Raw genomic sequence first — 27,082 nt, forward strand, 5'->3', positions numbered from 1 at the left:
TGCAAAAACAAAAAATGTCCTTGTCTAATTGTTCTGCTCAACATGCATGCTACGTTTCATCTCGTCAGAGGTGCACCCATTGGCATTTCTGCATCACTCAGTGCTTGTCAGCTTCGGCCTTTCCAAATAATCGATGTAAACCTCCGTCTATATTCAATATTTCGTTCCCCAACTATTCCTTAATACATCTCGGCGATAAACTATCTCTTTCCAAAAATAAAGAAGACTATGGGTACCGTCGGTTTTCGAACACAAACGGTGTGGTGAGCACATTAACATTATTAGTTACACCTCCAGCGGTGTGCTCGATTACAAAAATATCTAAAAACTGAAAATGCAATATACATCATAAAAATCAGAGCAACCGTCAGTACCGTCAGTTTTGTAATACTTTTTGTTCAACAGTTTAAATATTTTAACACCACTTCCAAACAATTTACTATTTCATATTTTATGAAAATTCTCAGACCAAATGAATTTCTGTTTGACAGTTTAAATGCTTAAAAAACCCCTTCAAATAATTTGTTCTCACTCCTTTATAAACTCTGCTCAACAAAAGTATCGCAACCGTGTGCCAAGACAATATCAGAATTAAACTCTTTGACAGTTTAAATGTCTTACAACAACTTATCTCAGATAAACCATCACTTCATCTCTATTTAATTTTCTTTTCGCAACCATTCTTCAGGTTATCTCGCCGAGAACGTCTTTGTTCCTCTTACTGATTTGACCTCTCTTTTTCATGGGCCATTATTTTCAGCACTTCTTCGTTCACCAGTGGGTCTCGGAGTCGTCCATGCATCGCAGATTGGGTGAAAAACAAATATGCGTTACATCCCTATAATATTCTTCCTCTGGCATCTCACGGAGACACTCCCGTGTCCCGTTAAATTCTTTAATCAAACTTCATTTTACAGACAGTGCCCACTGTGGTTTTCGTACTCCTCTGCAGGGACTACATCTCTTTCATATTTGGTCAATTCTCCTCGGTTTCTTGCCGCATTTTTCCATTGCATTTCTTCATGCCTAACCTTTGCATCTTCAAACATAACTTTCTTTGCATCTCAGTCCGCTAACCCGCGACGATCACCGACCACGGCGTTCCACTAATGGCTGGGAACCTCGTGAAATTCCTTATTTATTCCTCTCTATCTCTTGACAGCCCTTATACACAACACGTCGAATCGTAATTCAACAATGGCCACGATTTTAAGAAAAAATATATGAAAAAAAATCTTTTTTTTTTTCTAGACCTGTTCTTTTCTTCATCTAAACCAACCACATTTAAGAAATTCTTGGAAAAACACTGTCATCCTCATTCCTGTTTATTTCTTTTTAATGATTACATGGCCGTCCTTCGATTCTATTTTGTTTATTTCTTTTTCTTTCTTTTTCTTTCTTCCTGTTTTCTTTTTGTTTTCAAAATATTTTTTCTTTCTCTAAAAAAAATGGGGAGGGGGAGGGGCTATTTTTTTCCAAATTAAGTCCACGCAGTGGCGTAGCATCAGTTTTTACCACCCGAGGCGGTCGTAAAATTGCCCCTCCCCCAGGTATATAATTACCTGCCCACCGCTCACCCTCGCTGGCAAATTATATGCTTTGTCGCCCCCCCCCCTTCACTGCCGGCATATGACAACTTGTTAAAACCTTCAAAATTCCAAAAATCCCTCAAAATATTTATTTTCATTGAACTAATGTTTACACAATTCCCTTCAGATTAACGTTTACACAAATCCCCTGTTTTTAATTTTAATTTAATTTAACAATTTCTTTTCAATAATTTAAATAATAATATGTAAACATTAATCTGAAGGGAATTATGCAAACGTTTATATGAAACAAAAGAAACCAAATATTTTTTGTTCAAAACAAAAACGTATAATTCAAATTATAAAAAAAAATGTTAAATTAAATTAATTGCTACACAAACAAATATAATAATAAATTTGGACACCTGAAAATGTTATGAAATGATAAAATCATTTTCATTTACTTTTTTGTTGTTGAGAAAAAACGTCTTGAACCGGCGTGGTTTGAAATCCTTGTGTGTAATCGCTCGGTTTAAGCACAAAATTTTAGAAATGGAAAGTCACACATTTTAGAAAACATTTTTTTTATGAATTTAAATGAAAATATTTGAAATTTGAATTTATGAATTTAAATGAGAACATCTGAAAAAATGAAAAGGTTAAGAAATGATAAAATCATTTTTATTTACTTCTTTATTGTTGTTATTTTCGAATTTTCACAAAAAAAACATGGCTGTATCAAGGAGAGGATAGTCCAATGTAGTTTTCTTTTCCTTTTCACCATAATGTTATTATTAAAAGGTCGAGCTTCCCGTCTTATATCTGTGCTTTTTGAAATCCGTGTGTGTAATCACTCGGTTTAAGCGCGAAATTTAAGAAATTTGTTGTTGTTAATAATGTTTCAATCCTTTTAAAAATAGTTAAAATAATTTTTTCAATAAATGTATTTATGAATTGAAAATAAGGCTATAAATTTATTATTTTTTTGTGAGAGAACTATCGCAAGGCATCAAGTCGGTTGACAATTTACAAACATACTTTTTGCTTTTTTTTCGGCAAAATTATCCTCTATCAAAATTCACTCTATCGACAAGTTCCCTCTCTATGGAGAGGATTACCAAGTCTGTAACCCTTGTCTGGCTCATTTTTGATCGAAGGTAGTTTTTTATGAGCTTCAGTTTCAAGAAAGAGCGCTAACAGCTGGGTCGGGTAAGGAAAATGCGCAGCAAGATCACAATATTAGGGACGGAATCCCCAAGGCGATATCTCTGCATAAAGTTCAAAAGTTCAAGAGGTCCATTGATTTTGTCTTTTCCTGAAACTTTCACAAAATACTGTAATCTCTTCCTTTCAGCAAAGAATTTATCTTTATCTATATCTTCCTCAACTTCACCAGCCTGACAATCATAATTATCATCAAGCAGATTTGACGGTGTAAGAAAAGCGTATTTACTTGCAAGATTGTGAACTTGTTGAAATCTGCAAGATATTTCTTCAGTCAACCTGTCTATGACAGCATTTCTCGTCTCAACCGCAGTACTGCATTAGTCAATCGTTCACCACCCATTCGTTTGTTTTTGCGGATACGATGTTCTATGCTTATCCCCATTTCAGAGCAGAGTTGTTTTGACTCGTCTATTGCAGTGCCCATCATCTTTTCTCTATTTTGAAGAAGACAATCTTTCAACGCCGTCAGCCTGACAGAACTTTGTTGCAGATCCAGCCCCTTTTCTTGAAGATACTTCTGGGCATCATTGAATTCTGGGAGAATAGTTTTCCAAAGGCCCAGAAATAAAATAAACGGAAACGACCATACCGAGTTGAGAATTAAAGATGCATCTGATTTTTTGTTTGCATTTTCTCTTTCTTCTGTGAGCTGAATGAGAATAATCAGCCCACTATGCCAAAAAATGTAACAGAGTGAACCGCTACAGAAGCGGCATGTGCACAAGCCAGATTTGGTTAGTGCATGGCACAAATAGAGCTTTTGGATTGATTTCGGAGATTCGTTTCTGCACACCCGATCAGTGGCCTACTCTAATAGCAGCATTATCAAATACCTGGCCAATACAGTCACTAATCTTAATCCTAGCGTCCTCCAGTTCTCTCAAAATCAGTTTAGAAATGTCCTTCACGCTTTTATCTTTTGTCTTGATGAAGCGGAGAAACGACTCCTCCACTGTCACTTTATTTTCGTCAATTTTTACGTAGCGCAACACCTCACACATCTGGTTCTTGTGAGATACATCAGGAGTGCTATCAGAAATTATGCAAAAATGTTTGCCTTCCTTGATCTGATCGATGATTTTCGTTCTCACCTGCTTTGCCAAAATGCTCACAAATTCATTTTGAATTTCTGGTGACAGATAAGAAGCGATTTTCTTTCCCAGGTTAACTTTCACCAAATGTTAACAGAGCACATGGTCATAATTGGCCAATAAATTTACCAATTCTAAAAAAACTTCCTTTGTTTTCTTGATCTCTTTCATCATTATGGATGTCTTCCCGGTGACCCCATAGTGCCAGATTCTGCTTGGCGAGAAACCTGATGATGTCCAGCAATCTAGCTAGAATTTTCCGCCAGTTAGTTTCCTTCTCAATAAGATGTTGCTCTACTTTTCTTTCAGCAAGTTGGATATCTAGATCCTTCCATGAGAAACGCTTGAGCATGAGATGTGCTAGCTTCATGTTCATATACTTTTTGGTTTAATTTCCACCAATTCGTAAAACCCACACCAGTAGAAAAACTTGACAGTCTAGATTAAATTAGTCTGTAGTGGAAGTAAAATAAGGCTTCTTTGGAAGGAGAATCCACCATCCATGTTCTCAACATTTTCTCACCATTGTTTGCGCAATTCCCGATAGAACCATTTTTTTAGTTAGCTTTCTAACGTCGCCTTTTGTTTTTGTTCCTGGTTGGACTACTTCCTTGAATTCATGACAAAGGTGCTGCACAGAACAAGCATAGCGCCAATTTTACGATTAATCTCAACTGGTCATAAACCAACATCTGTAAAATCGGTTGCATGTTTTCGCGCCAACTAATTACTGTCTTTCCAATTCTTCAATTTATGGCGCATCATCATCATTGACAATTTTTGATGTATCAACACTGTCAATGTCAATTTCCGAAGTAATTTCAACGTTAATAATATCAACTTCATCTACGGTTTTAGCATGATTTTCGACTTTGCTTCGGCCATTTCAGCCATAGAAGTCTTTTCCATGAATTTCAACACCATGCCTTCATTCTTTTTTGCTTCCTCTTCTTTTGTTTTTCGCTTTTTACGGAATGTCGCACAATTGTCCTTCATTCTCTTCATTACGGTACATTCTTTGTAAAATTCACGCAAATATTCGTAAAAAATTAAAAATTCTATTTAAAAAAATAGCACAGCATTTCTCTGCATAAGCACCTTCTTGTGTTGTTCCATACTAGCACCACAAAAAGTGAAATTCCCCCGCACATAAAATAATTTTTCTGAGATATCTAACCATATATATATATATATATATATATATATATATATATATATATATATATATATATATATATATATATATATATATATAGTAATTTATGAAATATATATGGCGATTAAGCTACACTAAATAGCTGACTTCTTGATTCTTGGCCTTTTGGTCAAGATCAAAGTGTAGTATCTGTTCTTCAGATGCTGCACTTCATTTTCTTGTTCTCTTTCGGTGGAGGAGAAATCCTTCACGACTGAGACAATTTTTATTTTTGTACCTTTTCTCCACGTTAAAAAACGACCCTGGTGTCTAACTCTGTCCCGTGGGGAGACATAGTAAATAGGTACACTAAATATTTGGCGTTTCATCCGCGTTTTTTAACCACGAAACTAATATATATATATATATATATATATATATATATATATATATATATATATATATATATATAAGTTTCGTGGTTAAATTTTAAATTCTGAAAAAAAAACAACATATAGAGACATATTTTGGCTAGGATCACCTTGAAAGTATTACTTTAAGTAATATCTATCAGGATTTTTCATCTGATTTCTATCAGTGTCTTATCTCGCTTATATATATATATATATATATATATATAGAGAGAGAGAGAGAGAGAGAGAGAGAAAGAGAGAGAGAGAGAGAAAGAGAGAGCGTCATTACTCCCTCCCCCTTAAAACAAGAAACTTACGGGGAAAGAGTCTGTCATTTTATTTTCTATTTTAAATGTTATATGTGTTTTGACCACTTTTCCATTTTCTATTTTTGAGAAAACGAAGCTCCTCGCTCCTACTGTTTCATTATTTTTACATGCGGATTCCCATTAATGAAAACACACAACGCGTACACGTGGTTTACAGGCATCTTAATTATTCTCGCACCAGCATCTCCAATATAGGTCCGTCACCCCTAAGGGACATTACTCTAGTGGTGTAACCTGAGATTAGTTCCTCATGCAACATCTTTCCCCTTTTAAGACAACAACAAAGAAAAAGATCCACTAACAAAAAACACAAAATAACAGAAATACAAAAACAAAACAATGCTTTGTCCTTGTGACCTAGGCTTTCAGTGGGCGGACTACCCTCCGGCCTAATAGGGATTATTCTGCCCTTTTCACTTGGACTCAATTAGTTTGTATAGTCTTTGAATCTAGCCGGATTCCTTACTAGTCTCCCTGAACATGTCATCCTCATTCCTTCAGTATTTTGGTTTGTTGGGGATGGTGTCACCGGCCTCATTCCTTCTCTTCTATTACTTTCGAGCTGAGGTGTTTGCGAATTACAAACCCCTTCTGTACTTGGCAGTTCAGTTATCAGTGCCTCCTCGCTAGGCCTTTGGTATTACTGAGGGATCAATGATGGTGATGGGAGTGCTTCTGCTGTTTTTTTTAAATCCACCCTATTACGTCGGAGCAACTCCCCATCAACTTTGACATGGGATGACCTCTCATCCAGTCTCTGCCACACAACTGCCTTCTTCCACTCTCGCTGACCTTTTATGTATGGTTTAATACATACCACATCTCCATGTTGCACTGGTTGAAGTGGTTTTACTTTTCGGTTGAAATAATGCTTTTGCTTTCTGCTGTCCCACTTAACTGTTTTGCTTAGATTTTTGTGTAGTTCTGGTCTGAGTAGGTCCTCTCTGGTTGGAAGAAGTGTCTTTGTTCTTCTTGACATTAGCTTCTGCGCATGTGATAAGTGACCCTTGGCTGGCGTATTCCTGTAACCCAGCATCGCTAGGTATGGCTCAGCCTTATCTTCCATTGATTTCCGGAAAAGGTTCTTTGCCATCTTTACCGCAGATTCTACTTTTCCATTTACCTTACTACTGTAAGGACTGACGGGTGTATGTGCAAAACACCACTTTCTTGCAAAGGTGGAGAATTCTTGACTACTAAACTGTGGTCCATTATCAGTGACCACCTGATCTGGTATCCCATGTCGTGCAGAATGGTGCTTAAGCTTAGTGATCACCGTTCTAGCTTGTGTAGTCGGGAGATGGTCAATTTCCCAGAAATTACTCATATAATCAACGGTGCAGAGATAGTCCCTATCTGCAAAGCTAAAGAGATCTACTCCTACTTTTGCCCAGGGTCTCTCTGGAATTTCATGAACCATTAACGGCTCTGCAGGATTGGCTACCTCATATTTCCTGCACGTTGGGCATTTTGAGACAAAGTCTCTGATGTCACTATTCATATTTGGCCAGTACAAGCATTCTTCTGCAGCATCCTTCGACCCCTAGGTGTGTAGAATGCAATTTTTCTTTTAACACTGCTCGCTGTGTTGTTGGTACTACTACTCGGTTTCCTCTGAATATTAATCCATCTTGTACTGTCATTTCATTCCACATGCTGAAATATGATCTCACCTCTGGGTTAAGATGTACTTTGTCTTCTGGCCATCCTTCCATAATTACTTGCTGTAACATCTGCATACATCTGTCTTCTTTTGTGGCTGAGCACAATTCAAGCAACCTTCCCTCAGTTACTGGAATATATTCTGTTTCCTGGACATCATCATCATCATTGATACATTCATTGCTCATTCCATGAATGTATGCCCTTGATAATGTGTCTGCTAGGAACATCTTCTTACCAGGATGGTATAAAACAATCAAATTGTAAACTTGCAACCGCATTAACATATTTTGCAGTCGCTTTGGGCTTTTCCCAATTCCTTTTTCATTATTGCTTCTAATGGTTTATGATCAGTCAGTACTGTAACCTGTTGACCAAATGTGTATTGGTGAAACCGTTCACAGGCATAAACTACTGCCAATAGTTCTTTCTCGATCTGTGCATATCGGGTTTCTGTGTCTGTAAGTGCTTGGCTAATATATGCTAAGGGTTGACCTTCTTGTAGCAATGCAGCCCCTATTCCTTTCTCACTTGCATCACATTGAACGACCAATGTTTTTTGGGGTCATAGTATCTCAATATTGGTGCTTCACTCACCAACTTTTTGATTTTCTCAAAAGCTTCTTCATGGGTCTAAGACCACATCCATGGCACATCCGCCTTTGTTAAGTTGCGAATTGGAGCCATCACGTCAGAGATATGGGGCAGAAACTTTGCCAAATAATTCACGAATCCTCCCAATCGTTGCACTCCCTTAATGTCTGTTGGCCGTGGCATATCTTTTATGGCTTTTATTTTCTCAGGATCTGAAAGTAAACCCTCACTGGTTATCCTGTGACCCAGAAATGATACAGATGTTTGCCGTAAATTCATTTTCTCAGCATTCAATCGCATCACACAATCACGACATCTTTGCACCATATGGAGTGGTAAAAGTGGTCAAGCGACTGTTGGCTTCATCAAATTTCAGGTGCCAAAATCCATCCCTTAGATCAAGAGTTGAGAAAACTTTACTATCAGCTAGTTCTGGGAGGAAGATCGTCCAGTACCGGTAACTGGAAATGCTCCCGTTTAAGAGCCTTATTTAATGGTCTGGGGTCAATACATATCCGTAACTTTCCATTTTTTTTTTTGATTACTAGTTATAAGTCACTTACCCATGGTGTTGGCTCGTTCACTGGTTCAATTACTTTCTTTTTGACCAGTCTTTCTAATTCGCCTTTCACTTTTCCCTTGATAGCCACTGGTATTCTTCGAGCCGCTGCAACATGTGGTGTTACGTTGGAGTTCACCTTCAGATGAACCTCTCCAGATAACGTACCCAATTCTTCCTGGAATGCATCCTGAAATTCGGATATGATGCTCTCCGGCTGCTGGCTGCTGTCTTTTTGAGATATGCTTGCAACCCTCTTAAATTTGTCATTGTTCACACTAATGAGTGCCATTTGCTGGATGGCATTCGCTCCAAGTACAATGACAAACTTCACTGCATACTTGAGTCCGATTTTTGGGTTTATCATTTTTATCCGACGTTCTCCTAACGGTTTCATTTGTGACCCATTCTACATGACAAGGGTCTTATTGGACTGCTCAAGTGTTTTTCCCGCCACATGTTTCTCGTTCAGGATGTTTACTAAGGCTCCACTATCTAGCTGAAAAACAACTGGCTTTCCTTTGACCATCATTATCACTTCAGGTCTGATGGAATTGATTCCTTCTTTCGTGGTCACACTGTCCACATGTCCATAGTCCGAACCATCATTACTGCTATCGCTATCATCTTGTTTTCCAACAAACCAGATATACTTTTTTCTTGATTTGCATCTTTTTGCAAAGTGGTTCTTTCCATTGCATTTGAAACATGTCTTCCCAAAAGCTGGACAAAACTTTTTCCGGGTTCATGTTGCAATGCACACGCCCTACACCCTCTGTTACTTTCTATGGTTGTTGGCCTTCCCTTAGGTTTCAAGTCCACTCTGTTAACTGCCTCGGGTCTCAGAATTCTCGACTGTAGCGTTGCATTTTCCGATAGTTTGCATATGTCTATGCATCTCTGTAAGTCCAACTGTCTCATTTTAAGCAGTTCCGCTTGGGTGTGGAGGTTATATACTCCAAGAATTATCTGGTCTCGTAGTATGGAAGAGACGCAATTCTCACAGAAATTGCATGTCTTTATCAACGTATGGAGTGCCGTGATAAATGCTTCCACTGTTTCACCTTCTCCCCCTTTTCTTGTGTGAAAGATATATCGTTTGTATGTCTCATTAATTTCTCCAATGGCATACTTATTGAACGCTTGGAGAATTTCATTGGGTGTTCTCTCTTCTTCCGAAGTCAGAAATTGAAACCCATAATATACTTTTAACGCTTTGTCTCCAAGTGTATGCAGCAACATCGCCGTTTGGTATGGTACTGGCTGTCTCGCTAGATACGTGATGATAGCATAGTTATTCCATCTTAATTTAAACAGCTTCCAGTTCGCTGACAGATTATTTTCCATACACAGGTGGTTTGGGGGTTGTATCCCCGCCACTGGTCTATTTATCCCTTCCATGTTATGCTCGGGCACTTTTTTTTTTCGATACAATCTTGTGTTTTACGGCCGATTAAATTGGTTTAAACTTCTTTTTTCATATTATTTAAACGCAAAAAGATTACAATGGCCAGATAAAGCAAAACAAACTTTTTTATTGTTGTTGTTTTTTTGTGTGTGTCCGTGCGCAATGTCAAACAATAAATCAAACATTACTTATCTTCGTTTATTTTTCTTACAATACATTTTCCATTTTGTATTCTCCTTTTGAACTCTGTTCATCCGACCGCTGCCAACATGTTTCATTATCTTTACATGCGGATTCCCATTAATGAAAACAACATAACGCGTACACGTGGTTTACAGGCATCTTATTTATTCTCGCGCCAACATCTCCAATACAGGTCCGTTACCGCCAAGGGACATTACTCTAGCGGTGTAACCTGAGATTAGTTCCTCATGCAACATCTACCTCACGAAGAGGGAAGCATGTTTCACCTTGTTGAATTCTTACGACTCTTAAAAGTTAATATTTAAAGTGAAATAAAGAGCGTTTAAAACTACTTTAAAACACCAATAAATGATTCAGTTAGGTTGCAAAATAACTTTTATAGCTAATGGGTACATTTATTTGTTGTATATTTGATATTTGTTGTATATTTGATATTTTACCACATTTTCGAATCTCTCTGTAAACTCCAAAAATAATTAAAATCCTATTACCAGAATTAATTCATCATAATTAATTTAGGTTTAATCATAATTATGTTTAATTATAATTAAGTCAGTGATAATAAAATTTTGTTAATAGTTTGAAAAATTAATTACTCCGTGATTGTTTGAAACTTGACAGAAATTCGGCAGTAGTTTAAAACAATCAAATAGAAAGCCACTTAAATAGTATTTGAGGTGTAGCGCTAGGTGTGTCAGAAATTTCGTGAAAAATAGTGAATAATTCCACCCCATCTTTCCAAGCTTATAACTCCTCGAAAAATGTAATTCAAGCCCTAATTTTTTTTCAATTAAAAAGGAGCAAGGTTTTATTTAAAAAAAAAAACAAAAAAAAAAACGTGTTTAAAAAAAAAAAAAAGGTTTTAAACTTCGGACTTTACAGGTAAATTTCTAAAAAACATTACTTTTTTTGGATGAAGTAAAGAATAGATACCCCGTAGCAGACGACGCCGCCTGGCGGTGCCAGGCACACAATTCAACTAACACCGGTGATTCGACCTTGACATTGGCACAAGCACATGACGTCAGTTGTTTTTAAACACGTCAAATAGCAAACATGCTCGAATATTCACCAGCATTTTTAAAAAACCTTTGAAGATTTAAAAGAAAAAATATATATTTACAAAACATTTTTTTAAAATAAGTAACAAAACGAACGAATATATTTTTAAAACGAATATATTTTTAAAAAAATGCTGGTGAATATTCGAGCATGTTTGCTATTTGACGTGTTTAAAAACAACTGACGCCATGTGCTTGTGCCAATGTCAAGGTCGAATCGCCGGTGTTAGTTGAATTGTGCGCCTGGCACCACTTTTTTCGTTTTAAATTTGAATATATTATTTATTGACCTTTTCTCTTCCATTTGTGATATATAAAACTTTGGTGAGTAAATTAATTATTTACTTTTTAATAGACACTTGAAAATGGGGGGGGGGCGTGAATTAAAAAAACGTTTGTCTAAAATATTATATTCGGTTTATTGGAAAGAGCATAAAATTTCACATTGATCCTGAAAATATCGTAAAAATAGAATCAATAGAAACATTTTGATAGATTTTTAAAGTTTAAAAATTGAAAAATATTGAGTTCGTAAAATTCATTACTGTTTTAAAAAAAAATATTTCTATTACTTTTAAAACAACTTTAAAAGTTTATTTTGGAAGTATATTCCATAAAGAAAATAAACAACCCACTTTTAAAAGAGAAATGACGAGTTTTTTTTATATTTTATTCGCAGTTTCGTGTTAGGAGTGTCAAAAATTCCTACAAAAATTCTGCTACACCTAGTGTAGCGCTTAGTTCACACTTAAAATTATATCCCCTGATATGACGATCATAAAATCTGTTTACAGTCGATTTTTATTCCGTACTTGCTTAATTCTAAAATTACGTAATTTCCTGTTCTACCTTTACGTTGTATCATTTAATTATCAGTGATGATTGAAAGTATTTTTCTTGACAAATATGTTTTATTTAATTTTTCAACATTTTTGGGAACATTTAAATCAATTGGTTTCTTTGAAAGGTTACCTAGAGAATTTATGCAACTTTTTGAAACTTTGTTTTAGAAATGAAATAAATTTACATCGTATTTTGATGTTATTATCATTTTAGTTTTAGTGATAATTTAAAAACAATAACTATTTATCATTAGTACCAATAATGAAAAGTAAAGTAAACATTTAAAACAATCGGTTTTGGAATTGTAAATTAGGGACACATTTTTCCGATTCCGATACCTCCAAAAGTTCCGATTTTTTACAACCTTTTCGGTATAAAATTTCAGATTTTTCGTTAGCTTTTGTTTATCTTTTCTATTTCCTCTTTTTAACCTCTCAAAATGCCGCCCCTGATATGTGCCGCCCATAAAATAGGGACACATTTTTCCGATTCTAATACCTCCAAAAATTCCGATTCTTTCAAACTTTTCCGAATAAAATTTAAGATATTTTTGTAGCTTTTATTCATTTTTATTTATTTATTCTATTTCCAATTTTTATCCTTTCAAAATGCCGCCCCTGACATGGGCCCCTCGTAAAATAGGGTCACATTTTTCTGATTCCGATACCTCCAAAAATTTCGACATTTTACAAAATTTTCATTAAAAAATTCCGATTTTTTGTTAGCTTTTATTTATATTTTCTATTTTTAACCTCTCAAAATGCCGCCCCTGACGTGTGCCGCTCACAAAATAGGAACACATTTTTCTGATTCCGATATCTTTAAAAGTCCCGATGTTTTACAACTTTTTCCGCATAAAATTTCAGATTTTTTGTTAGCTTTCATTTATTTTTTTACCCTCTCGAAATGCCGCCCCCTGGAACATGCAGTCCGGGACGGACCGTCCCCCCGCCCCGCCCTTGCTACGCCACTGAGTCCGCGATAGCAATTAATTTCTCTTAACGCTAAAATCAAAGGCCAGATTCTTATGTCCCTTGGATCAGTGGGAATTGCCCCCATTGTTCAATGTTTTTTAATATAAACGTGAATAAACGAGACTTGGTCAGTCAGCCATGTTGGTCTGAACGATGATATATCCTTGTCCTGTTGTTATTAATAGAAACGTAACAAAACATTGATGTCAGAATGTGAGCAAAATATGGAGAAAGACTTATACTAAATACCGAGCCTAAGAGCCGTTAAAAAAAAGTGAAATTCCATAAGACCCCCACCCCACCCCGTCCCCCAGAATGAATAGCCATGTGAGCCCACCAGAACCCTTTCCGTTCAACCAACCCGAGTTATGGGAAAAATGGATTCGATGGTTCAACCGTTACTGGACAGTGTTCAGCCTTGACGAAAAACCAAGTCCTTGTCAGGTGGACACCTTAATATATTGTATGGGCGATAAAGCCGAAGACATTTTCGCCACATTCTAACTTTCACCGAAGGAAGCCCAGAACTTCAATATAGTGGTAGCAAAGTTCAATGACCATTTCAAAGACGACATGAACATAATTTACGAATGGGCCAGATTCAATCAAAAGTGTCAAGAGGAAGGTGAGTCCATTGATTCATTCAGCATTAATCCCCACATACTAGCTAAAAACTGCAATTTCCGAGACCTGCACGAGGAATTAATTTGTGACAGAATTGTAGTTGGGTGCACAGATCCTAAGCTATCACTAAGTCTGCAAATGATTCCAAACCTCACCATCAGACACGCACGACAGAGTGAAACAATAAAATCACAACAGCATGACAAGACCTGGGCGAGAATTGCACTATGAGAATCAACAAAAAAATGAGCGCATGCAGCAGCATAGACCAGAGACTGAATGCCACCGCTGTGGTAGGATTGGCCACTATGCTCAGTGCTGCCACACGAGAAAGCTGCATGAAATTAAACCTAGGTCGGATGACTGTGAAAGTAATCAGAATGCGTTCCTTGGTATTCTGACGATATCAGAGATCAGCATGAGTAAACCTTGGCAAACCAATATCGCCATCAATGGAGTGCCACTGAAAGCTGGACTCTAGGGCAGATATGACCGCGATTCCAGAGCACATGTACAAGTCAAGGAGAGCCCTACCAGATCTCTCGGATACCTACAAAATTCCTCATGGTCCAAGACGTATTCCACTCAAAGTGACTGGAGTGGTCACTGCAACTGTCTCGCATGAGGAGCTTTCAACAGAACAGCAGATATTTATTATCCCCAATCTCGAGGAGGAAGGCCAGCGATCGAAGCACTTAAGCTCGTAACTGTCCACCCAAACTTGCATACCATCAGCAGCCAGAAACGCCCATTCGACCTCAAAAAAAGAAATGCCACACCTATTCACAGGCCTAGGCACATTTGGGAAGAATGTACTATACTCTTGCATCCGGATGCGAGTCCATACTCAGTACCCACACCACGATGCATACCACTACCCTTGATGGAGAAAACATGGGCAGAGCTCCAGAGAATGGAAAAGCTGGGGGTCATAAGCAAGATTGACACACCCATCGAATGATGTTCCCCCATAGTGGTAATCCTAAAAGCAAACGGAATGATTTGGATATGTGTAGATCTCACAAAGCTCAATAAGTGCGTAAAACGTGAACTACACATGCTCCCCATGGTCGTCCACCTTTTGGTCCAGTTAGGGGAAGTAAAAATCATGAGCAAATTGGACGCCAACAGTCAGATTCCACTTTCATCGGAATCCCGTTCGCTGACAACCTTCATAACTCCATTTGGATGATACCAATTCAACCGCTTCCAGTTTGGTATTTCATCAGCGAGTGAAATCTACCAAAGGCACATGTCACAAGTAATTGGAGTCATATGCACGCAAGATGACGTTTTAGTATATGGAAAAAATCAACAAGGACATGATGCTCGGCTGAAAAGCACACTACAAAAAATTCAGGCTGCTGGTATTACACTCAATTCCGAAAAATGCGAAATATCCAAGTCATCAGTAAAATTTCTTGGACATATACTCAGTGCTGACGACTTGCGACCTGACCCAGAAAGGTTCACTGGTGTCTCTTCTTTGTGCACTCTGGTGAGGACCTCTCCGACCATTGTATTGAGAGGGGCGTCATAAATTTTGTCATCCCATCCGGTGGTGACGTCAGAGGCTCTCCGTTTGATGAATGGCACTGCAATACGAAGCTATCCACCCACAGGAAGGTGTCCAACCAATTTTACGCACAATGAAAATGCGTTCCGTCGCGTGAAAATACAGGGCATACCTGGGATTTCATTGCCTCGTTTCCAACACAGGACATTATCTTCTTCCCAGACCTGCAAACCAAGCACTCTTGCATCGTCCCGTAGCCTTTCTGGTTCCTTGCTGAGAAGGCCAAAGTTGTGAAGATGTCCTTTTACGTGTGTTGCAGGCACAATTTCTTCATCCACATACACATCATCAATATATGCAAATGTTGCTGAATGCGCTCATCCTTAATAAATATAGCATCAACAATCCTTTGCATAATTGATGGTGCCACATTAAGTCCAAATCCCATGTGGGTTAAGCAATATCTTTCTCCCTTGATGAGCACTGTTTGATAGGGCCATAGTGACTGATGTACATGCACTTGAAGGTATGCTTTACGAAGATCCAGCACAGATACATTAGATCCTGCTTGCCATCATTCCCTCAACTTCTTGGTACATACATCCACGCAGGCTGTAAAAGGATTTACGTGCTCGTTTAGTTCTCGATAATCGAGTACCAGCCTCACCTTCTGTTTATTATGCTGGATAACCGCCATTAATGGGATCAGACACTTTGGAGGGCCCAATTCCTTCTCTGGTTAGGGAACTAGCCATCCATTTTTTATCCAAGTCTGTAGTTCTTTATCGTATTCTCCATGAGCTCCCGGGAGAATTTTATATTTCGGAACCCTATTGTACAACTTCCCAGGTGACTGTTCGTCCGACCATTTCCAAGAAACTGTCCAGGATCTCGTACATTGGTCAATTTCCACATGAAAGTCAGGCTGTTTCAGTTTCATGGATGCACCCAGAGAAAGGCAGGCATTAGAGAAATGTGCCTTACCCTCACCATCAATACGGACACCACCCAATTCTTTGATAACGTCCATTCCTAACAGCAGGTCATAACCAAGAAGGTCCCCGCTCACAACCAGGGCTCGTACGGTTATTGTAGGCCCATTACCGACACGTGTACGAATGACACTTACTCCACAAGAGGCTAGCGTGCCCCTGCCGAGTGTCAGTACTGGAATCCTGTTCTTGTCCCATGCACCACAGCATGCCTTGCGCACGAGAGTCTGCATGCACCCTGTGTCTACAAGTACAAAGCGTTCACGCCCATTCACGTGCACTCTCACCGCGGGTAGCGCCCTATTTGTCAATGATCTGTGGAGAATACTGGCGCTATAATTTACTCCCCTTGTTCGTTTCCCAGACAACTCCTTGCTACGTGACCTAGCTTGCTGCACCGGTAGCAACGCATGCGTCTTGGCATTTCATGAGTAGACGTGTCCTTTACACTGCTTCGGCTTCGGCAGTCCCTAGAAAAGTGGTTTGGCCTGCCACATTTATAACAGCTTATGCCATCTTCTAATGGAGTAGATGCTTCTGTGGCTGCTAGCACTGGCTTCGCATCTTTTTCTTTTAAAATATTGCGGGCTCTAGCCAACAATTCCTGAAGCCTAATCTCGCTAAGCTTTGACGATGCTCATAGCAGTCGGCTGGTGTCATCTGGGAGTCCTGTGAGAAAGGCACAATTTAATATGCGTTCAGTCACTCCATCAAACGGCGCAGCTAATCTTTTTAAATCCGCCAGGTAGACGTCCGCCATCTCATCCAACCTAAGCCACCGTTCGGTGAACTGCCTCCAGGCAATAAAATGATCTGTAGCAAAGGCTGCATATAGTGCCTCCTTAACCTCCTCTAGGGTTTGTTCATCCCCAAGCTATTAATAAACGGAGTATGCCCCCTTAGTCAGCCTCAATGGGATGACAAGCATGGGATCCTTTATTTTGCAAAGCCGGCAGACAAGCTCAGCTTTTTCCAACCATTCAACTATCGAATGTCCGGCGGAAGAGCCGTCGATTTCTGGTATCAATCTTAAATCAAACTTATTCATTGCAAAAAAATGGGCCGAAATAGCTTACAGTTAATCAACAGGCAAAAATCACTGCTCACACAAATTCTTCCAACTGATTTTGCCGCTTCTCAAACGTCAAATGATTTCTCCTTCTCCCACCCACAAGTGACCTATTTTTATAAGGCACGCGCACGTGATCCCGCGAGACTTCGTTCACTACAAAACGTCACAGCCGCCATGATGAACTCTTTCTTTCTTTCTCGACGTGTGCGACTCACAGGACAGACAGACACGAGGACGTTTGTACGGTAAGCCATTTTCCTCACATGAACGATGATATATCCTTGTCCTGTTGTTATTAATAGAAACGTAACAAAACACAGATTGACTGAACAGTGAACAGGCTGGATCACGATTCTCCCCCGCCCTAATCTTTCGCATGTCTACTGAAACCTGTTTACTGCTATCCATGGTGGGACACTCATGCCCAATCCACGCCAGAACTAATGACTGCGCGCAGGATTGACCTCCACTTGTTAATCCATATCTTCTCCATTTTGTTGACTGCAAAATTCAAGTCACTTAACATGCCTGCCATTGTTTGTTAGAATTATTCCTAGCGCTCCATGCAAAATATAGTCTATTTTGTTCAAACCATTTTGTGTGTTCATAGTGACGATTTTGTACATCATTTCTATAACTTAAAAACGATAAAGTGAATTTTGAGAATAATTTTCGCCCTATAAAACTATATCTTTACGGCTAACTGTAACTGTAAGATTTGCAACAATAGTTTGTTTTTTTTGGGGTTTTTGTTTTACTCTAGTTAAATAATCTATACAAACCCGAATTTTATTCTTCTTTGTTTACATAAATCGTGGGACTTTCATAATAGTATGTTCTATTTAGAACTGATTTTTCTAAACGGTCCGATTCTTTTTCAATCATTTCTTAAGATGTAAAAGCCCTTTTTATCGAAAAATCGCTTATACATTATTTTGCTATTTAAATGTAGCTTCGACTTTTGAACACCTTCCTAAATCTTCACAAAAATTCCCGTAAAAACTTGATTTAATTTTCTTTATAAATCTGCTGTAGTATGTCACAACAGTCACGGAAACAAGCAGCCAATGGTGGCATGTGCAACGCAACGCTCAAACTCGGAACCCGAAATTCGATCGTGTCGTTTGCGTGACACTGCTGTCCGAACTTTCACTTTCTGGTTACCACTTGACGCATCTTCTCTCCACTCCAAAACGAACTTCTGCAACTTTAGCTTTTCTCTCCCCGAATCCGACTTTTCTCTTCTATAAATACAACTTCTCTGCTCGCAATCTAACTTCAGAATGCCTTCCTTCCCCAAATCACTCCTCTTTTATCTCCAATCAGGAGCATCTCATTTGCATACCTCGTGGTCACCCTGTAGGCATATAAAGAAACAGGGCAGCCATTTTTGTTTCTTTCTTCTTCATTATGAACACGAGGTAAGCCACACAAAAACGCGGTCGGTCGTTCTTGTTTCTTTTTTCTTCATTTACACCACAGATCGCGTCTTAATTTGCATATGTCGGTATTTCTTTGATTGGACAGAAGATGTTTTGCTTACTCGGAGTCATTTTGTGCATACAGTTAATTCGCCTGTCAGTGGGGAAAAAACGACGGATGTTTTTGTTTTTTTTTGTACAATTAACTCGCGTGTCAGTGGGAAAAAGAATGACGGATTTTCTTTGCGCATGAAATGGTACTGGGTAGTTTAAAACTATACCTGAGGCAGTCTACTGGTACAACATGACTCCAAAAGACGACGTCATCTTTGACCTCACCAGTAGGTGTATCAGAATTTTTGTACGAATTTTTGACACCCCTAACACGAAACTGCGAATAAACTATAAAAAAAAAAAACTCGTAATTTCTCTTTTTAAAGTTGGTTGTTTATTTTCTTTATGGAATATACTTCCAAAATAAACTATTAAAGTTGTTTAAAAAATAATAGAAATATTTTTTTATTTTTTAAAAGAACACTGTTTACAAAATGTTTACAAAATGTTTACAAAATGCCGGCGCGCCTTCATGCAGCTATTTTTTTACGTAATGAAATGAATTGAATTTTACGAGTTAATTTTTTTTCAATTTTTAAACTTTGTAGCGTCTACCTCGAAACTAAAATTTGACGGGGACCTTTTTGATGTGTCACCATTTCCGGAGAGCTCCCATAAAGAGGACAAAGAAAAAAAACTGTGGCGCAAAATTTGAGTTGTCACTCTTCCTCTTTTTCTGTCAGACCGTCGATGAGGTGAGACGTGATTTTCACCGCTGCGGACTTTCGCACACGCTCGATATACACCAAAGACACTACAATAGTTCTCCCAAATGAAACCAAGAAATATTCTCCTCCACTTTCTACGCGAACTGCATTCATAAAGAAAAACATTTAATTTCTGTTTTCTCTTCGAATGTTACACCAAAAAGAACATTTACCCAGTCAATAAGGATTTCTTCTTTTTCAATGGACACTAAAAAAGCACATGAGTGTAACCCAAAGAAACGGTAAATAAATTTACACTTCCTTTAATAAGCCAAGTCTGAATATTTGTTTTTATTAATTTTTCTAAAAAATTATTTTAAGGGAGCTATTTGTCATTTTTGTCTGGCGAGCAGCTCGCTTCACTGGTGACCCCTTTTCGTCAGACTTTGGTAGAACACGCGAGGAGCTGGGCATTTCTAATTTGGCACTTTAAAGACCTTCAACCTACTAAACATTTTCTCTCGACACAGGCCAGGACGGCTTTGAACGAATTACAGATACAGAGCTAACCTTCAAACTATGGATAGCGATACTCTATCGGCGATTACGGCAATGCAAGCCGTTCTCAGAATTCCGCCTTTCTGGACACACAACTCGACTTTGTGGTTCGTCCACGTGGAAGCACAGTTTTTCACTCAGTGAATTCACAATGAATTGACTAAGCTGAACCACATGGTGGCCGCACATACGCACGAGGTGATGACTGAAGTCCGCGACTTGATTATGGCACCTCCGGGATCTATTTCCTATGACACCTTCAAGTCAGAGTTAATCAGAAGAACGACCGACTCCCAACAAACGCGTCTCTGGCAACTGCTGATCGAGGAGGAACTCGGTGATTGAAAACCATCCCTACTACTGAGACGGATGAAGCAATTAATGGGCAAAAGTGCTCTACAGCTGGACATCCTCAAACAATTATTCGGTAGCAGGTTGCCGTCCAGTATCCAGATGATATTAGCGTCTTCCAAAGATACCACCGTAGTCGAGGAATTGGCAGAGTTGGCGGACAAAATAATGGAAGTAACAGTTTCTGTAGCCCCGGTGCACACACAGGCCTCAAAGGATTCCTTTCCCGAAACCTCAGGCTCCTCCACAGATATCCGCAAAGAACTGGAGAGACAAGCCCAACTAATCCAAATTCTGAGTGACTAGATTTGCGATATGGAGCTCAGACCAAGTAGATACCCGCATCCGAGCAGACAGGACCGTTTTTGGCGACGAAATAACAGTCAAAATGGTGACAGGCTGTGTCATTTCCATGCGCGTTATGGCAAAGAGGCTTTCTGATGCCGCAAGCCTTGCTCTTTCATTAAGAACGATAAGCAAGCGGGAAACGGCCAAGCCAGGCGGTAGGGGCGACCTGGCAGAAACCACATTTGTCGCACCTTTTATGTCACGGACAAGAACACTGGGACACGATTCCTCGTTGATACCGGTGCAGAAGTCAGCATAATCCCCAAGGAACTGGTGAAAGAGAAACGACCCTAGTCGACTTTCTGTCTACAAGCCGTGAATCACTCGTCTACTCCGACCTTCAGAGAGAAATCATTAACATTAAACCTGGGATTCCGACGCACCTTCCAATGGATTTTTGCTATCGCGAAGCTGCCTATTCCAATTTTGGGAGCGGATTTCTTGCATCATTTTGGCATACTTGTGGATATCTGTAATCAGAATTTTTTTTTCTGTCTGTTTCGATTTACTCAAAACCGCACACACCTCGTCTTATGTATCGTTCTCTTCTTCCTCTTCTACTTGCTCTTTTTCTTCTTTTTTCTTCTAAGTCGTCAGAAGCGTCGTCTTTTCTTGACTACGTTTTTCCTTCTCGCTTCTTGCTCATAGTGACCCGTTTTTATGCTAAGCTGAACTCTCGTGTGTACGAGAGAACACGAGATTTTGCGTGATTACTTGGCAATATTAACCGGCCGCCGCCATCTTGCCATTTTTCTTTGGACGTGCCCGCTTTGCAGAATGCACACCTCGAGCGTTTGTCAGGTAAGCCCGTCTGTTCGCAATTTATTACACACTCCCCCCTGATCTCATTATCACAGAAAGAGCAGGGAGGCGGTGGCCTTTTTCTTCGAGTGCTTCTTCGGAGAGGGGGATTCGGGGCTTCATCATCGTCTGCGCTGTCTTCCGTGACACGAAGGTCGGCGAACCTAAAGCTGAGCATCGCAGTATCACTGTCCGGGTCTTCATCATCAGCAGGAGGGTCAGTACTTTAAAGGCTACCACTCTCAGTGTCGCTGTGCATTGAAGCCGTCATGAACCAGAATGATGGGTCGCTGGTCACGGATTCAATTTCACTATCTTCGTCAAGCGGCAGCTGCGTTTGGAATACTGATCTTAAGTCTTTAATATGACGAGGTACTCCATCAACTCGCACCACCTGCGGGCTGATCACTTCAGCGACCGGTTCCGTAGCGAGTCGTGCACTGGCCTCGGGTTATTTTTTAACCCAGACGACATCTCCTTCTTTTATGTTCTTTTGTGGTGGCTCCGGTTCGGGTAGTGAGCTGCTCTCCAAACCTCTCACCCTGACACGGTATGTATGTAGCGCGTTGGCTGGCGCAGTGGAGGGTGAAACATCGTCCTTAGGGGTGACGTTGTACCAATAGACTGCTTCAGGTACCGTACACCCCTTCCGCGCTGCAATTGTCTTAACCGTTCTGTGATTGCGCTCAATAATCCCGTTTCCACTGGTAACATGGACACACCGAAAACGCAGATGGACACCCCAGCCATCTGCAAACTGTTTAAATGGCTCACTAACAAAAGCGGGGCCATTGTCGGTGAGTATCTCAGAAGGAGGGCCACGCTCGAGGAACACACCTTCCAACTCATGGATAATGGCAGCCGCGTCCTGCCGGCGAAGGGGCCGCCACAATGAAAACCTAGATGGTCCACAGTCGATAAGCGTCAAAAAATGCCTCCCGTTGTAGTGCGTTATGTCCATCGCAATCCTATCCCAATTACGCTTCACACTGAGTATTCCCTTCTTCCACCGGACAGGTGCTGGGTCGATCGATCGGCAGGTGTTGCAGCTTCCCACAACAGATTTCACAGCCCTCCGAGACACAGAGGGGTCAACCAATCTGGCGAAGTAAAGCGTTCGGTTTACACCGGGGTGCCCGCTTTGGCAATGGACATCATTAATATGCTCCGGGCTGAGTCTATGTCCCACTGCAGCGCAATTTACAGGTGCTGACTCGTTCACTTCTTTTGGCAGGTCTAGCCAACGGCGTGGCACTCTGGTCAGACGATCAGCCTGATTCAAACAGGACTGCACCAGTGTCACATCTATGACCAAGTCGTATTCCTTAGTGGTTTCGGTTAGGGTAGCAAGCTGCCTCCGGATCAACATTTCGGCCGACGCCTTCGTTGTCAGACGTGCTTTTCCGTTCAAGGCATTGGTCATCCACCGATGCACACACGTGGAATCCGTGATGATGTGAAGGATTCTAGCCTGCCACTGAAGCGCTAGATTGACTCCTTTCAGTGTAGCATCGAGTTCAGCTAGGTTTATATGCTTGGCGTCATTCTCCGGCCGAAGCCAGCAGGCATCTTCTATTATCCTTCCGTCGACCGCCAGAGCAACGCCAAGGGCAAGTGAGCTGGCGTCTACCCAAACTGTAAATTCACTCCCATCGACGCACCAGCTCCCCCGTACAGGGTCATCATTGGTCACTCTGGCCACAACTTCCACCAGCATGCTTCGCAGGGCAGGATCATGCACCTCATCGTCCCATCCAGTTGACATAGAAGTTGCCCGTCGCTTTATGGCCGCTACAGCCACTCGGAGCCACCCACACACAGGGAAGTGACCCACCAATTTTCCGCAAATGGAAAACGTGCTCCGACGTGTGATGGTAAATGGGATTTCCGGGATTTCACCACTCCTTCCCCATTGAAGGCCATCTGCACTTCTGCTCACCTGCAGTCCGAGCACTTTCGCCCCGTCCTGTAGGCGCTCCGGCTCCTTGCACGACAATCCGAAGTGTTCGAAGTGTTCTTTGACCGCCTGGGCAGACAGGAGGCTCTCATTGACAAAAATGTCGTCTATATACGACGATGTCGCATGTTGCACCGCTTCATCTTGACGCCGGATCGCCTGCATGATTGCTGTCATGATGTTAGGGGCTACATTCAGGCCGAATCCTAGCCTGGTCAAGCAATAGCGAGTTCCTTTGATCACCACCGTCTGGAACGGCCACAGCGATTTCTCAACACATATTTGCAAGTACGCTCTTCGCAAGTCCAGTATGGCTGCTTCCGCACCCTGCCGCCGCCACTCCCGTAGTTTATGAGCACAGACATCAGCCCCCGCAGTGTGTGGGTCAACGTATTCATTAAGTTCCCGGTAATCAAGAACAGGTCGAACTTTCTGCTTGTTCTCTTGTCTGACAGCCATCAGGGGAATTAGCCCCCGCAGGGGCCCGAGCTCATCCTCTGGGTATGGAACTAACCAGCCATTATCCAGCCACACTTGAAGTTCTGCCTCGTACTGCCCCCTAAGCCACGCAGGAGGAGGATACTCTGTAAGTCGATTCCGCAATGACACTGGTGGCTGGTCGCCTGCCCATTTCCAGGACGCTGTCCAAGTGTTTGTGCCCTTATCGTATTCTGCATGGAAGTCGGGCTCATCGAGAGTGATTGCTGCACACATTTGTTTGTTTGGTCGAGAGAAGCTCACATCACCGGCGCTGTTCACAGTAATTCCGCCTAGCTGTGTGATAGCGTCCATTCCAAGGAGAAGGTCATATCCGAGCAGCTCCCCATCGACCACTAACACCGTCACAGCAACCGGAGAGCCATTGCCAATGCTGATATGAACAACGCTGACCCCACAACACACCAATGAGCCTTGGCCGACAGTAAGTACAGGGATCCTTCATTCCTTCCATGTGGCGCAATATTCCTTTCGAAGAAGGGTTTGGGTACAGCCGGTGTCAACCAGCGCTGAACGTTCACATCCATCAACTTGAACTGTTACTGCAGGCAGCGCTTTGTTCAATGCCGCGTTGGGGAGGGTGCTAGCACTGCGGCGTCCTCCCCTTGCCCGTTTCCCGGACAATTCCGCGCTATGTGGCCTGGCTTATTGCATTGGTGACACCGTATTACTTGTCGTGCTCCATAATTAGGGGTGCGCCTTGTACCGCTTTTGCAGTCTCTGGAAAAGTGGTTGGGGCCACCACAGGTATAGCATCGTAGACCCTTCGTTGGCGAGTCCAGAGTGTCAACAGCTGTGGAGACTAGTTCTCGATCGTCTTTCAAGATGTTTCGTGCTCTCGCAAATAACTCCTCCAATCCAATCTCAGTGAGTCTTGACGATGCTCGCAGCAGTCGACTTGCCTCATCCGGAAGTCCCGACAAAAAGGCGCATGCCAATATGTGATCACTTGCACCGCCGAAGGGAGTGGCAAGCTTTTTCAAGTCGGCCATGTAGACATCCACTGTCTCCCCCGGCCCAAGTCGGCGTTCGGAAAACTGCCTCCAGGCGACAAAAGGGTCTGTACCAAATGCCCCGTATAGCGCTTGTGTAATCTGCTCCATGGTCGGATCCTCCCCTAGCTGCTGGTACACGGCATAAGCCCCTTTAGTGAGTCTCAATGGGATAACCATAGCTGGGTCTTTAATCTTGCACAACCGGCAAACGCGCTCAGCCTTTTCCAGCCATTCGACCACCGAGGGACCAGTGGGGGAGCCATCGAATTCCGGAATTAATCTGATGTCAAATTTCTCCATACCAAAGCCGAAATAGCTTGTAATCAGAGTTTTTTTTTCTGTCTGTTTCGATTTACTCAAAACCGCACACACCTCGTCTTATGTATCGTTCTCTTCTTCCTCTTCTACTTGCTCTTTTACTTCTTTTTTCTTCTCAGTCGTCAGAAGCATCGTCTTTTCTTGACTACGTTTTTCCTTCTCGCTTCTTGCTCATAGTGACCCGTTTTTATGCTAAGCTGAACTCTCGTGTGTGCGAGAGAACACGAGATTTTGCGTGATTACTTGACAATATTAACCGGCCGCCGCCATCTTGCCATTTTTCTTTGGACGTGCCCGCTTTGCAGAATGCACACCTCGAGCGTTTGTCAGGTAAGCCCGTCTGTTCGCAATTTATTACACAACATCAAGTGCGGCAAATTAATCGACAATAGCACTGGACTTACCGTGCAAGGGAAGATTAATAGAACGATGGAGATAAGCCCGGTCATATTGAAGGATGCTACGGACTCGTACACAGACCTCTTAAGGGGCTTTCCTGATATAACTCGTTCTGGTTTTAGCAACGACAGGGTTACACATGATGTTACCCACCACATCCAGACCAGAGGACCTCCTGTGAGCGCGCGCCCGTGCAGACTCAGACCTGATTCTCTGAAAGTCGCCAAGCAAGAATTTCAGCACGTGTTGGACTTGGGCATTATTCGACCCTCTGACAGTAATTCCACAAGGTGCCCAAAAAGTCAGCAAGCCACTGGCGCCCTTGCGGGGATTATCAAGCACTCAACAGTCGCACAACTCTGAATAATTACCCCATTCCACACTTCCAGGATTTCTCAAACTATCTCCATGGTAAATCAATACTCTCCAAGATCGATCTCGTCTGTGCATACAATCAGATTCCTGTGGACCCTGAAGATATCCCCAAAACTGCCATTACTACCACATTCAGACTCTTTGAGTTTCTACGAATGCCCTTTAGACTGAGAAATGCTGGCCAGTCTTTCCAGCGATTTATCGACGCAGTCTTACGTGAATTACCGTTTATGCATACATTGATGATCTACTCGTAGCGAGTTCATCTGAGAGCAAACACGTGCAACATCTACAGCAATTGTTCCACAGATTCTCGGAATACAGTGTTATCATCAACACTGGCAAGTGTGAGTTTGGAGTCTCTTCACTTTCTTTCCTGGGGCATTTAATTGATTCGGAGGGTATCCGCCCTCTACCGGAAAAAGTCCAATTCTTTGTTGACTACCCGCCTCCCACTTCCCTTCGTAAACTTTGGGAATTCCTCAGGTTGTTTTGTTCCTCACTGTGCCAAAATCACACAGCCCTTAACGGATGTACTCGGGAACAAAAAGAAAAAAAATGAGACAATCACCTTGAACGAACCGGAATTACACTCCTTTAACAAAGTAAAAGAAGCGTTAACAGCTGCGACAATGTTGGTTTTCCCCACCCACACGCACCCGTAGCCCTGTCAGTAGATGCATCTGATATGGGCATTGGAGGGGTATTATAGCAGTTCGTAGACAACACATGACAACCACTATCTTTTTTCTCCAGGGGACTTCAGAATGCCAAGACCAAATATAGTACCTTTAGCAGAGAACGTTTAGCCGCTTATTGTGCGGTCAAGCATTTTCACTACATGCTAGAAGGATCCAACTTCACTCTCTTTAGGGACCATAAACCGCTGTCACACGCCTTACTCACCAAATCCCGCAAGCATTCACCCAGAGAAGCTCGTCATTTGGACTACATTTCTCAGTTCACTTCAGACATCAAATACATCAAAGGCACTGAGAACGTTGTTGCCGACATTATCGCGCATGCACATTGATGCCATTCAGCCTACTGATAGTATCGATCTTAAA

The 27,082-nt window shown here is 41.2% G+C and overlaps 1 protein-coding gene and 1 pseudogene across 3 annotated transcripts in view; both read left to right on the top strand.

Annotated features, from left to right (window-relative positions):
- LOC145277825 (inositol monophosphatase 1-like) overlaps window positions 1–27,082 on the top strand; it is a 597,035-nt gene that overhangs the window by 301,559 nt on the left and 268,394 nt on the right. The gene's annotated exons all lie outside the window — the stretch shown is intronic.
- LOC145278484 (U2 spliceosomal RNA) lies at window positions 5,153–5,373 on the top strand (annotated as a pseudogene).

This window comes from Euprymna scolopes, chromosome 6 (genome assembly GCF_053919585.1).
Source record: "Euprymna scolopes isolate OS-2025 chromosome 6, ASM5391958v1, whole genome shotgun sequence".
Taxonomy (NCBI): Eukaryota; Metazoa; Mollusca; class Cephalopoda; order Sepiida; family Sepiolidae; genus Euprymna; species Euprymna scolopes.